Genomic DNA, 13229 nt, shown 5'->3' on the forward strand with positions numbered 1-13229 from the left:
GGCCTTGTTGGGATATAGGCTGTTCCTTCTCCTTTCCCTGAATGGAATAACCAGGAACTGCAGGCTTTACAAAGGAATACTGATGCAGCTACTGAAATAATGCCATATCACACTCCTGTTATCTTTTCCTGGCCCACAACATTACAGATAGGGGTGCAGTAACCTTCAAGGAACAGGCAAATTCTCCTGAAAAGGTTCGTACTTGGGCTAGGATCCCAAAAGGTTGAGATGAGCAAGTGAGGGAACAGTAAACTGTGCAGATAATCTAAAGAAGAAATAGAAAGGAGAACCATGCATGTGGATGAAACTTTCATTTGCCACTGCAGCCATTGCTTTAGCTTCTGTTTAAAGAGCAGAACGGTTGCGTTTGACAGCGAGAAGAACCTGAAGTTGCAGAGAATGCACAACACATTCTACAACGCATACATATTCCTTGCATCCTAGCTTCAATGTATATATCTCCACAGGCTGTTTCCCACACTCATGCTTCAGACTGCAGCATTCAAACTGAACCATAAACTTGAGTTCTCACATAACTAGGAACGAGGGAACAAAGCAAAACCTAGACACCAACACTCCATCTGCATCTGTCGTGTGCCATGACCTCCTACATTTTCAGTGCAAACAGGCAACGAACAGGTATCAGTGAAACACTGCTAACTGCACTCATGCACTTTATGGCTAACAACGAAAGGGTCACATTCCTTAAAACAAGGCCTTTGTCTGGAATACAGATCACCTGCCCCTCACTTTTTTTGAAAAGCATGTGCGGAGATGTTCAGAGTTGGCAAAACACTGGAACACTTCTCAGAACTGACACAAGCGGCAGCATGGTTGTTTCTCACTGAGTGGAGGCTGCTCCATGTTCTGTGTAAGAAGGCTCACCATGCAATTCTATAGACTTTTGCCATCCTACAGCAAAACGCCTGAAAGTGGGGTTGCAACAGCACGGCAAACGCATGTGCATTTCCAAAGAGATGCCACCCTGCTGCTTGCATAAATCAGGCCATAGCAGTTTCCAAAGTCAGATTTTCCTGCAGCCAAATTTCTCAGGCACCTCAGAAATACCATAACCCAAGTTTCTAAAAGGAGTGTGCAAAACAAGATTAAGTAATTTTTCTTCCATCCAAGACCTCTGAGAGTGGGAGTAAAATATGGCTCTGCATGGGAGGGGAGGCATATTTTGTCCAACTATGATTCCAGATTCCCGAGCAGTGAGATGAGACAAAGGGGAAAGTCCCCCTTCCTCTGCCAATAGCTGCAGGGATTTCAAGCACTGGAGAATATGAACAGATTATTCTGGTGCTCTATGCACTTTTACTTGAGCATAGATTAGCTATCTGTCAATCTTATTAGTCTAGACGTTAAGCTCTTCAGGGCAGTGACTCTCCCTCAAATTACACATCAAATTGCATGCACTGTCCTTGACACACAAATGAGCTCCAATATCATTTGGGTGTCTCCAAGCTTTAATAACTTATTTGCAGCAGATTAATATTGGGGAACAAAGAGGTAAATCCAGGCACATGACCTTCTCGCTTGGGGTGTGGAATTAAACACTGGATGTTTTACAATGGCCATAAAAAAGACTAGCACTCTTCTGCTTCTTACAACTCAGTGGACGTACTGTAAAGTTCTTGCTAGATTTCTGTGATGTGGAGTTATTGCATTTATCAAAGAATTCTGTCTATATGGTTCTATCACACACACGCACCAGCGATGGTCCTCTGGTGAACCATAGAAAAGTCCTACCACTTTTTTTTGTACTAGCATCTTCTGCTCAAGAACAGCAGAGGTGATAAAAGGGGCAAGAAAAGTACTGCCTGATGCTACAGTATTATTATTATTATTATTATTATTATTATCATCACACCATCAGCGTACAGCAATCAGAAAGCCAACCAAATAGTGCTATAGAGGAGATAGGCAGTGATAGGTGGGGAATTCAGTCTACCATGCTTGGGAATGAAGCATGGGTTGGTGAGCAATTGCAGCCCAAAAAGGATAAAGGGTTCAGTAAGGACTGTCTGCATGGGGAATTCTACAGTTTCTAGTCCAACGCAAAACTGAAATACGCTGTGTGTAAAGGGAGATTTGCTTGTCTGTGGTGAATGTACAGATGATGACTAGGACACAGCACAGACAGATCCCATTGTTCTGGTTATGCAGAATAGGAAGAGACTGCTGGTCTTTGTTACCTGTCTGATCCACTTCCCTGGTTTAAAAAGGTGAGGCACATACATACCCCGGTGACTTCATTTCCACGTAGTTGGTCTTTTTCAACACCCTCAATCCCCATCTCCATCAATATGCCATTCAATTGTGCAACACAGCAACGTTTTGCCAGACGAGTTACCCATGACACCAATTGCTCCTACGCTATAGTCACTAGTATGCTAGACATGTGGAATAAGAAGAGGATTACACAATTCTCGTGAGAGCTCAGATGAAAAAGAGAAAAGCAAGAGCCCAGTTGTCCCAGCGTGACCTCAATATGTACAAACAAATGCAGAATCATGGGCTGAGAGCCATTCCCACATGTCCCTAAAGACATCCCATTTGGCCCAGGATAATCTGCCCACAGATGCAGCATATGCTCTTAACATGGAAACCCTGGAAATATCAGCTATATGCACCCCAAGCTATGCAACACAACATTGCAAACACAAATAAACCTGCAGTATAGAAATGCCTATACAAATTGCAGCTGTCAAAAGTTCCTTTATTACGGAACTTCACAGAGCATAATGAATCTCACTTTTTTAAAGAACAATTCAGCACTGCTTAATATCCCACATAATAACAATTGCTACAATTCTGCAAAACAACCAATTTTTTTTTGCTGAACAAACTGCTAATTGTGTAACTTTCAAGTTACGCAGAACTCTGCATAAAGAACAACTGAAACTGCGGAAGAATTAGCTTTCTTTATGCATTCTGCCTAAGATAGTTATCATGGACTGAGCTTTCCTAGAGAGCCTTCACAAGAGATGAAAATGTTATCAGCAGCATTTTGCTTGTCTGTTTCAAGTGATAACCCCCAGAGTGCTCTATAAGAATGATAAGAGTCCTCTGAAACTACTAACATCCTTGTAACTTGGGAGAAAAAGTGGTGGTGAAAGATATAAGGAAAGAAAATGATTGTCTGAAAATGCATCTGCCAGAAAGAAATAGACCCAAGCCATCAACTGCTTCCTACCACCCATGTCTCCATAGCTAGTCACCTGACCGGATGAAGCTAGGTCCCCCTTCAACTTCTAGCACACAGTGATGTCTCACTCTCAAAAATCTGCAAAGGAACCTCTTCTCTGGTCCTCTCTCCTGCTAACTAATGTGGAATGGAAAGTAAAAGACTGTCAATTTTAAAGCCAAATTTCTCACAGCAATATCGGATTTACATCTGTGGTAGAAACTGCAGCAATAAAATGTCATTTGTGAAAATGTTCTAAGACTGTAAGAAGAACACCGCTGGCTCAGACCAAAGGCATATCTAGCCCTGCATTTTGCTCTCCCAATATCCAACCAGTTGCCCATAGGAACTCACAAGCAGGACATAAGCACAACAGCACTCTTGCTTGTGACCTCTAGCAATTGGTATTTGGAAGCATCCACAGTCACTATGACTAGTAGCCACCGAGAGCCTTATAGAATATGAATATGCCTCTTCCCCTTCTAAAGTCATCCGAATTGGTGGCCATCCATACATCTGGTTATAGCATTTTCTACGGCTCAGTTATATGCTGTGTGAGGAACTGCTTCCTTTGGGGCTATCCTGAATTTCCCTCCCACCCTTCAGCTTCACTGGATGACGGGGTGGGGAGTTCTAATATTATGAGGTAGAAAAAAGGAAGATATTTTGGCATCTGGCAGACCCCCAAAATGACAAAGGGCCCCCTCCCCACCCAGGAATGCGGGAGGGAAGATCTACATCAGCAAAAGGAGGAGATACATGGACATTGCGATGTGCTTCCGCTGTAGACCATGCCACCTGAGGCGACTGCCTCACCTGGTGAGCCCGCCCCAAAGAAAAACATCTCTATCCACTTTTCCCCAAACCATGCACAAGATTCTCCTGTGAAGGCCCAGGAGCAATGAAAACATTGGAGATCTGCTTTGGCGCCGAGAGCAAGCCCCAACCTTTTCCCGCTTCAAACTTCAGCCCCAGTCGCGCCCCTCAAGCCCACACTGAGGAGAGGTTGCAGGGCCCTTCTCCAAGACAGAGGGGCCGGGGTTGGGAAGCAAGGAAGGAAGGTCCTGCGGCTGGGCTCAGCTGTCACACGGTCACCAATATCTACTCCAAAGCGGGTGAGGAGAAGCCGGGAAGGCGAGGCCCGGGCATAAGGGATGGGCGACGGAGGCAACCGCTCCAAGATTTCCCCCGGCCCAGAACTGGGACTCGAGCAAGCGGCCAAGGCGCCACTCCCCTCCGCGCAGCGCCGTCCGACTTCCAAGGGCTGGGGGAAAAGTTTGCTCGTTTCTTCCGGCCGGGGAGCCGCGAGAGGCCTCGAGCAAAAGCAAAGGGAGCGCCGCGCTGTAGCAGAGGGCGAGCGCGACAGCGGCCGAGCGCACACAGGCTCACGGCGACTCCCCCCCCCCCCCCGCGCCCGTGCAAAGGCCTCTCTGGAAAGGCTTTAAGTGGAAGCGCAATCCTCCCCCCTTTCCTCCCCGCTTCCACAGCCCACGGGAGGTGTGGCGCTGGGCAAGAGGAAGAGGCGAAGGTCGCTCGGCCGCTCCTGGAGCGCCAAGCCCCGCGGAACCTCCGAGGAATCGCGCACAGGACCGGGCAGGAAAGCCCCGTCTCCTGTCCCTTCCGCGCCACATCCTCAAAAAAATAATAAAATAACCACGCTCTTGCGCGCCGCACGGCTTAATCCGAAATAATAATTATAATGAAACCCGGGCTCGCGCGGCGAATTAGAAATTGCCCTGTTCTACACCGAAAGGACACAACAAAATCCCACATTTGAGTTTATTTTTTTTAAGGAGCGGACGCGCACACGCCCCCCCCCCCCCGCGTAAAGGCTGACTTGGACCTTAAGACTTGCCACGGGTTAAAATATTGCCCATCTTGTTCCGCATCTCTTCCGACCGTCCCTTTACCACGGAAGAAGCCCCATTCGCGTGTAGAAATTAACACGCCGCCGTCGGCTCAACTGCCCGAGCCACCTCTCCCTGGACGAGCTAACGCTACACACACGAACGGGCTTACCTGGGCGTGTAAACGCTCCCATAGGGGACCGTGTGGAAACGCCAGCGGTTGACACCACGGCCAGTTCAGCCCCTAAATCCAGATACAAGGGCACGTCAAGTAATCCAGAACACGCTCGCTCTTCCTCTTCTGCATGCTGCGCAACACCCTCTAAAAACCTTAAGTTTTAGCCGACGAGGCCCCCTGGTCAGCAACTAGCGCTCCACATAGCAAAGCAAAAGGGAAGCGGCGGGCCAGAATCCCAACCCTCCCTCGGCTTGCCAGCAAATCCTGTTGCCACAGATACCACTTTCTCCACCCCAGCCGCCTCTGGGACTGCCGGCAGCCACCATCCAGCGCGGGGATTTGGTCCCGAGCAGCCTCGAAAACGGGAAGATGATGCTTTCGCGGGCCGCCTTCCTCCGCCGAGCCCCCGAGGTCTGGGCCCACAGGGCTCCCTCCTCACAACGGCATCTTCGCCCAGCCCTGGCTTTGCTGGCTTGCCAAGCCCTCCCCCCTCCCCCGCACGGCCCGTGTCCTTAGCACACGCCGTCGAGTAGGCGGCCACTTTCCGCTTCTTGGCCAAAGCAGCTGCCCTCCGCTGCTCCCTCTGAGGAACTCCCCCGCTCTCCTTCCAAGAAGAGCCGCTCTCTTCCGCCGACTGCCCAGCTCCCTCCCGGCCTCTTTCCCTTCCCGGAATAATAAATCGCGTCGCGTGAATGCCTTTTTCTTTTTCTTTTAAAGAACAACTTCAGGATTCCCCCGGGAAAGCCGCCCCCTCTAAAATCCCTGCGCAACTTCTGCAAAAAATCCCCTTTAAAGAAAGAAGAGAAGGAGCCAGAAAGCTGCGAAGTAACGCCGAACGGGGCGGAGGGGCAGGTGGAAGGGCTCAGCCTGCTCACCAGAGGGAAGCCCCCTTACCGTCTTGGTCGAGCGGGGAAGGGGGTTCCCCGCACGCAGCCCCCTCCCTCTCTCGGTGCCCGCGGGAGAATCAGGGGGCCGCCGCTGTGACTCCTCTCCGCTGCCTCCTGCCGCTGCCTCGACTGCTGCCGCCGCCCCCAGCGCCCCGCTCCGTCTCCATTCTTCCCTTTCCCCCTTTCGGGCTCCGAATGCGGCGGCGGCCGGGCACAGTTGGGACATTCGCTACATTGTTAGCATTCCACTCGTGCCACGTGACCCGGGCTCCGGCGTCATTCCGCCTCCCTCCCCTTCAGCATTCCAGCGGGGGAAGAAAAGGGGCGGAGCGGGGCCCTGCTCGTCAAGCGCGGGATGGGCGGGGCCCCGCTGGACGTCCCGCGCCTCGGCTACCGCGCTCTTGTTCGCACGATCCCGGCTGCGCTGATAAATAGCGCGTTAAAGAAGCGGCTTGGGACCTGTTGCGGGTCTGCTTGGGTCGCGAATCGTTATTAAGCCATGTTGGTTACCGGGATAACAGTGGTAATAATAATTGTTGCTGTTTTGCAAAGTTTTTTTAAAATAAAAATTAACTCCATTTTATAATGATGGATATAGAATTGCAGAGTTGGAAGGGACCGCGATCCCGCTGCAATGCAGGACTCGTTTCCCCTGCGGAAAGAAACAGAGAGGATAGTTAAAACAACATGAAAAATAAAAGATGAAAAACAACACAATAGGCGCATAGAATCAGTAGTTGCACGTGAGTTAAACTATCAAAGTCCAAGTAAAGGCAAGCAACCTTATCAGATCATCAACTATTGTTCCAGATTTGCCAGGCTTGTGAGGAGAGTTGTCTTGAAAATGATGGTTCCACTGTATATATCCCCAAAGGAATGCCAAATCGTATAAAAAGTGGCTGTAGGTTCTGGTCCTTGCCGAAATCTCAAATTATTTTCTCCATAATAGCTATATTCCAGAGTGAGGAGTACCAAGCATCCAGTGTAAGATTTGGGACTGTTTTCCATTGAGTTGCAATGACTATTCATATTTAAGACCAATTCTTTTGACAATACAGTATATATTTACATTGGTATCATCAAAAATATTCAGAAACATTAATGTTGCTTACCAGTACAGTGGTACCTCGGGTTAAGTACTTAATTCATTCTGGAGGTCTGTTCTTAACCTGAAGCACCACTTTAGCTAATGGGGCCTCCCGCTGCTGCCATACCGCCGCCGCACAATTTCTGTTCTCATCCTGAAGCAAAGTTCTTAACCCGAGGTACTTTTTCTGGGTTAGCAGAGTCTGTAACCTGAAGTGTATGTAACCCGAAGCGTATGTAACCCGAGGTACCACTGTATAATTATTAAGGTTGCAATTCCAGGAAAGGGGGAAGCTGCCTTATTCTGGGTCAGATCAATGGTCATAGTACAGCTCAGTATCATTTTTTAGCAGTGGCTACAACCCCCATCATCCTTGATCATTGGCTTTGCTGGCTGGAGCTGATGGGAGTTGGGATCCAACAGCTGGAGGTAAACAAGTTCCCCATCACTGAACTAAGACATACATAGCATGGAGCTTACCCATAGACTGCCGGTTGTATTACAGTCCCTCACTGTGTGTAAATACAACAAAGTCATACCCAGAGTAAAGCTTAAGTCTGTTGATTTCAGTGGGCCTATTCTGGGTTTGACATTGTTGGATACAACCCTACAGCCCTAATACTTATAATATAGATATTCCAAACTGCCTAAATATTCCAAACTGCCATGTTCCATAAAAAAGTGACTCCACAAACAGAATATGTTTGGTATTTCAACTGTGCTGCCAGTTACATAAGTATTCATTTTAAACTTCAAGTGGTGTCAATGAAAATACCGTATTTTTCACTCTATAAGACGCACCAGACCACAAGACACACCTAGTTTTTGGAGGAGGAAAACAAGAAAAAAAATATTCTGAATCTCAGAAGCCAGAACATCAAGAGGGATCGCTGCACAGTGAAAGCAGCAATCCCTCTTGCTTTCTGGCTTCTGGGATAGTTGCGCAGCCTGCATTCGCTCCATAAGACGCACACACATTTCCCCTTACTTTTTAGGAGGGAAAAAGTGAGTCTTATAGAGCAAAAAATACAGTAATTTATTAAGGAATTGAAAGGAAACCCCATCTTGGAAGAGAGCAAGAAAACCATTAGGTTCTCAGAAAATTCCAGGGCTGAAAGAATGTGGTGGGGTGAAGCAGTTCATTTTGTAATGATCAAATACCTGCAATTTAAGCAATGCTGCACATCTTCATTTTTCAAATTATTGCAGCAATTAACCCACGAAGCATGGCAATGTGCTTGCTTAAATATGAATATTGCTCAGTGGTGTTTTCTTTGGCTTACAAAGGGCACCTAAAAATAGTAGTACATACATGAACTGAAAATATCTCTGGTAACAAAATATATTTCTGATGTAAGCTTGTGTGCTATACTGTCCTGGACTAGGACCAGGGAGACTCTGGTTCAGATCTCCATCTGCCATGAAGAGTTCCTCCTCTTAGCCTACCGCACAGGATTCTTGTAAGAGTTAAATAGAACTTAGTGAGGCTTACTTTTGAGTAAACACTGTCAGGATGCACACAGTGCTTAACTTCTGAGTAGACATGCATGGGGCTGTGTAGTATCGTGTAGAATTTATTTTTAACACCAGACAGTGATTAAATTTGTACTCCCGTTGATTTACACCAGTGTTTTTCAGACTCCAGACACTCCTCCCCCAAAATAAAACAGCAGACATGTTATAGTGCAAGAGTAATTCCTAGCTGTGGCTGTGCCATGGGACAAGCGCATTCATTAAGGCTGCAGTACTGTATATACAGTGGTGCCTCGCAAGACGAAATTAATTCGTTCTGCGAGTTTTGTCGTCTTGCAATTTTTTTCGTCTTGCGAAGCACGGTGTCGGGAAAGTTTTGGAAAAGCTTCAAAAATCACCAAAGTCTTTAAAAACCTCAAAAAAGGCTACCACACCACGTTCTATGAGTTGCTCCTCGAAGTCAAGTCGCAACTGTATTAACGGTGTTAAGAAAAAGGAAACAAACTTGCAAGACGTTTCCGTCTTGCAAAGCAAGCCCACAGCGAAAATCGTCTTGCGAAGCAGCTCAAAAAACAAAAACCCCTTTTGTCTAGCGAGTTTTTTGTCTTGCGAGGCATTCGTCTTGTGAGGTACCACTGTACAAAGGGACAAGGGTGGCACTGTGGGTTAAACCACAGAGCCTAGGACTTGCCGATCAGAAGGTCGGCGGTTTGAATCCCCGCGACGGGGTGAGCTCCCGTTGCTCAGTCCCTGCTCCTGCCAACCTAGCAGTTCGAAAGCACGTCAAAGTGCAAGTAGATAAATAGGTACCGCTCCGGCGGGAAGGTAAACAGCGTTTCTGTGCACTGCTCTGGTTCACCAGAAGCGGCTTAGTCATGCTGGCCACATGACCCGGAAGCTGTATGCCGGCTCCCTCAGCCAATAAAGCGAGATGAGCGCAGCAACCCCAGAGTCGGTCACAACTGGACCCAATGGTCAGGGGTCCCTTTACCTTTACTGTATTTGTTGTTTAGTCATTTAGTCATGTCTGACTCTTCATGACCCCATGGACCAGAGCACGCCAGGCACTTCTGTCTTGCTTTACTGTATATACACACTTAACCTGAGAATAAGCTCCACTGAACTTATTGTGTCTTCTGGATAGGCATGGATAGGATTGCAATGCAAATAATGAAAGAGGCCAAAATACCCACCTGTGGAGGCTGTCCCCAGAGACCAGTGATGCCTTTACTTGCATATGCATCTCGGAGTTATCGCTGCTTCACTCCTCATCAGATTCACCAGCAGCACAGGACAGCACCTGTATACTACAACACTCTGAATATGTGCAGTTTTGAACACTAACTGGAACCATAGCTCCATCATGACCAGAGGGATTAAAATGGCATGTTTATTTCAGCCTAGGTGCTGATATCAAGCTTGTTTGCTGCTGCCTCCAACACCTGCCGCTCTCCAGGTGCTCATTTTGTGGGTGGGGGGAGGTCCCTTGGGCTGCAAAGTCCTGGACTTCAGCCCCGAGGTTCACCCATCATGAAAACCTTCGCACAAAACAAAAGCCTGAGACTGGGCTGTGTGTGAGAGAGACCAAAAATGCTAACTATAAACCAATGAGAAGGTGCACAGGCACTCCTCCAGGCACAACAAGAATTCTGGGAATGCTAACTATAAATCAGCTCACAGGTATTTCACCATTGTTGTCTAATCCTGTTGTTCGGGGAAAGAATGTGAGATTTTCAGAATGACCTCTGAATAGATCGAGGATTGGCATTTGTTTACTAGCAAAGGCCGCTTCAGAAATGTACCGTGAGGAAGGCTGCAAAAATGTTACCTCGCTGTGCTCCCGGCGTTCTGGCATGCTCCGGACCAGGGTGGGGGAAACTATTTTCAACCTGCATTCCCTCAAAGGCAACCTTCCATGGGCCATTTGCCAGAGGCAAAAATGGCTGGAGCAGTGGTTGTGGTCCTTTGTTGTTGTTTAGTCGTTTAGTCGTGTCCGACTCTTCGTGATCCCATGGACCAGAGTACGCCAGGCACTCCTGTCTTCCACTGCCTCCCGCAGTTTGGTCAAACTCATGCTGGTAGCTTCGAGAACACTGTCCAACCATCTCGTCCTCTGTTGTCCCCTTCTCCTTGTGCCCTCAATCTTTCCCAACATCAGGGTCTTTTCCAGGGAGTCTTCTCTTCTCATGAGGTGGCCAAGGTATTGGAGCCTCAGCTTCACGTGATCCACCTGGAGCAGGAACTGGCAAGCCACTCCAGTATCCCTGCCAAGAAAACTCCATGGACAAAGAAAACAGTTGTGGCCCTTACCTTTGTACAATCCAGGCATGCAAGCGGGATGTTTCTGCAGCCCCACACTGATCTTCGCCCTCCATCCAGGCATGCAAAAGGCATTAGTGCAACACAAGGGCACATTTCAGCAAAGCAAAAGCGCTCAAGGCGTGGGGCAGGAGGACCAGTGAGGGTTGTGGCTTGCAGAGTTGACGTGGCCTGGGAGAGTGCAGAGGGGCAGGAAGAGAGGCCTGGAGGACTGCATTTGACCTGAGGTTCCCCACTCCTGCTCTGGACCCAGGGTGGTGCTATGCAGATAGGAGCTGATGGCTGTAACTGGATTCTGTGGGGCAAAGTAAGCAGGAGGATGCAAGTAGGATAGGCAGACTTTTCGCTCCAAAGACTAGCGCCACCAGAGACACGGGTCAGCATTAGTCATCCCACCCGGGTGCCATCTCTAAGTTTAGCACATATAGCTGAGATCTTAGAATTGGAAGAGTAGGAAGGTACCCTAAGGGTCAATCTAGTCCGACCCCCTGCATTGCAGGGAGGCTGACATCTATTCCAGGGGGTAGGGGACAGCAAAGTGTTACAATGGGAGCAAATCCTGCCCACTTGGCCTCTACCAGCAGAGACCCCATGGAGTGTGCGCTGTAATTCTATGAGCCTGCAGGAAGTAGTTAGGATGGTGATCTCCACTCAGTTGCACAAAGTGGTTGTGATGATGACCCCCACTGTGGCCCGTTCAAAATGAGCAGCAAGGAAGGCCATAGAAAGGCTAGACCCAAGTCAAAGGCCCTTAGCCAGAACTTGTCTACCAAGTAACCCAAACAGGGATCTAGAGAGGCCTCTGCTCTTGAGTATGGGGTCCCAAGCAGCCAACTGCCTCCTTGCCTGGGGCCCCATCTCAGCACAGGTAATGAGCCAAGAGGGACATAATGAAGAAGAGGAAACCGTAAGGTTCTAGGCCAACATTGAAGCTCAACATTATCCAGGAAAGAGGCAGTGCTGGAGTATGAGCACCTCAGCTAAGAAGGCTTCACTTGGAGATCAAACTTTGTTGGAATGAATCTGTCCCCCCAATAAACATTCCTAGAGTAAGTAAAAGAGTGTTGCTTTATGCAACAACTACAGCTAGAGTATTAATTGCCAAGTATTGGAAAGGGGATGTGATACCAACTAAGGAAGAGTGGCAAAAGCAATAGTGTGAATACACTGAATTAGGCAAAATGACAGAAGCAATAAGAAATCACTCAAGTTTAAAGGTGAAAAAAGAACAGGATTGTTTTAAAAGTTATATGTGTAAACATGGTTCCCAAATCCAAACGGGTGTGCCTAGAATAAATTTCACAAAATAAAAGACAATCAGAGGAGATATCTTATACAAAGAAAAGGTGCCAACCTAGCAGTTCGAAAGCACATCAAAGTGCAAGTAGATAAATAGGTACCGCTCCGGTGGGAAGGTAAACGGTGTTTCCGTGCACTGCTCTGGTTCACCAGAAGCGGCTTAGTCATGCTGGCCACATGACCCGGAAGCTGTACGCCGGCTCCCTTGGCCAATAAAGCGAGATGAACGCCGCAACCTCAGAGTTGGTCAGGGCTGGACCTAATGGTCCTTTACCTTTTTTTTATATGAGAACACAGTACAAAAGAAAATGAAATAAAGAGAGATGATGAAGCTGTTAAGAGGTAGGGGAAAGTCAATTATAATATAGAGTAGATTAATATGTATAGAAGAATAAGTAGATTATGTATGTAAATGTAAAAGGAAACGATTATGTTTACCTGTTAATTTTAAATTGCAATAATAATCATTATTTTTTTTTTAAATATGTCCCCTGCACATTCAGTTCTCCCTTGAGAGGTCCCTTAGATAGAGCTTGAGAACCTGTAGTCCTCCTGATGTTGCTGGACTACAGTTTCCTCCATCCCTGATCATTGGCTGATGGTGGCTTTGTGTGCTACTCTCAGGTGAGCATTCATAGGATTCCCAGGTGTGTATAGGACTGTAAGCTGTAATCTTATCCACACTGCACCGGGGAGTAAATGTGGGACTTCGGTAAAGGTATTCACTGCACATGGTATGTGTAGGTGTGACTGGTCCCTTGTACAATACCTACTAATTAAGTGGTTTCTAGGTGTTATACAATTAGCAGCATATGCTTTCATTTTAAAGTGCTTCTGATGTGTATGGATTTTTGGTGTCATTATCATACTATTGTTTGCTGCTTATAGTCTTCTGAAGCTCAAGGATTTGTATACCCATTCTGAACTTCATTCCCACACCAGTCAGTTT

At 47.5% G+C, this 13229-nt stretch overlaps 1 protein-coding gene across 2 annotated transcripts in view; it reads right to left on the minus strand.

Moving 5' to 3' along the window:
- Window positions 1-6336, minus strand: part of LATS2 (large tumor suppressor kinase 2) — a 49383-nt gene extending 43047 nt beyond the window's left edge. Inside the window, exon 1 of one of the 2 annotated variants that reach the window (XM_081004082.1) lies at window positions 6110-6336. The gene's annotated coding sequence lies outside the window, so the exon portion shown is untranslated. Of the gene's footprint in view, window positions 1-5209; window positions 5646-6109 lie in introns of those variants that run through there. The other variant, XM_081004083.1, reaches the window with a different exon arrangement.
- Window positions 6337-13229: the final 6893 nt, after the last annotated feature.

Source organism: Podarcis pityusensis, assembly GCF_964106645.2.
Source record: "Podarcis pityusensis genome assembly, chromosome: 4".
Lineage (NCBI taxonomy): Eukaryota > Metazoa > Chordata > Lepidosauria > Squamata > Lacertidae > Podarcis > Podarcis pityusensis.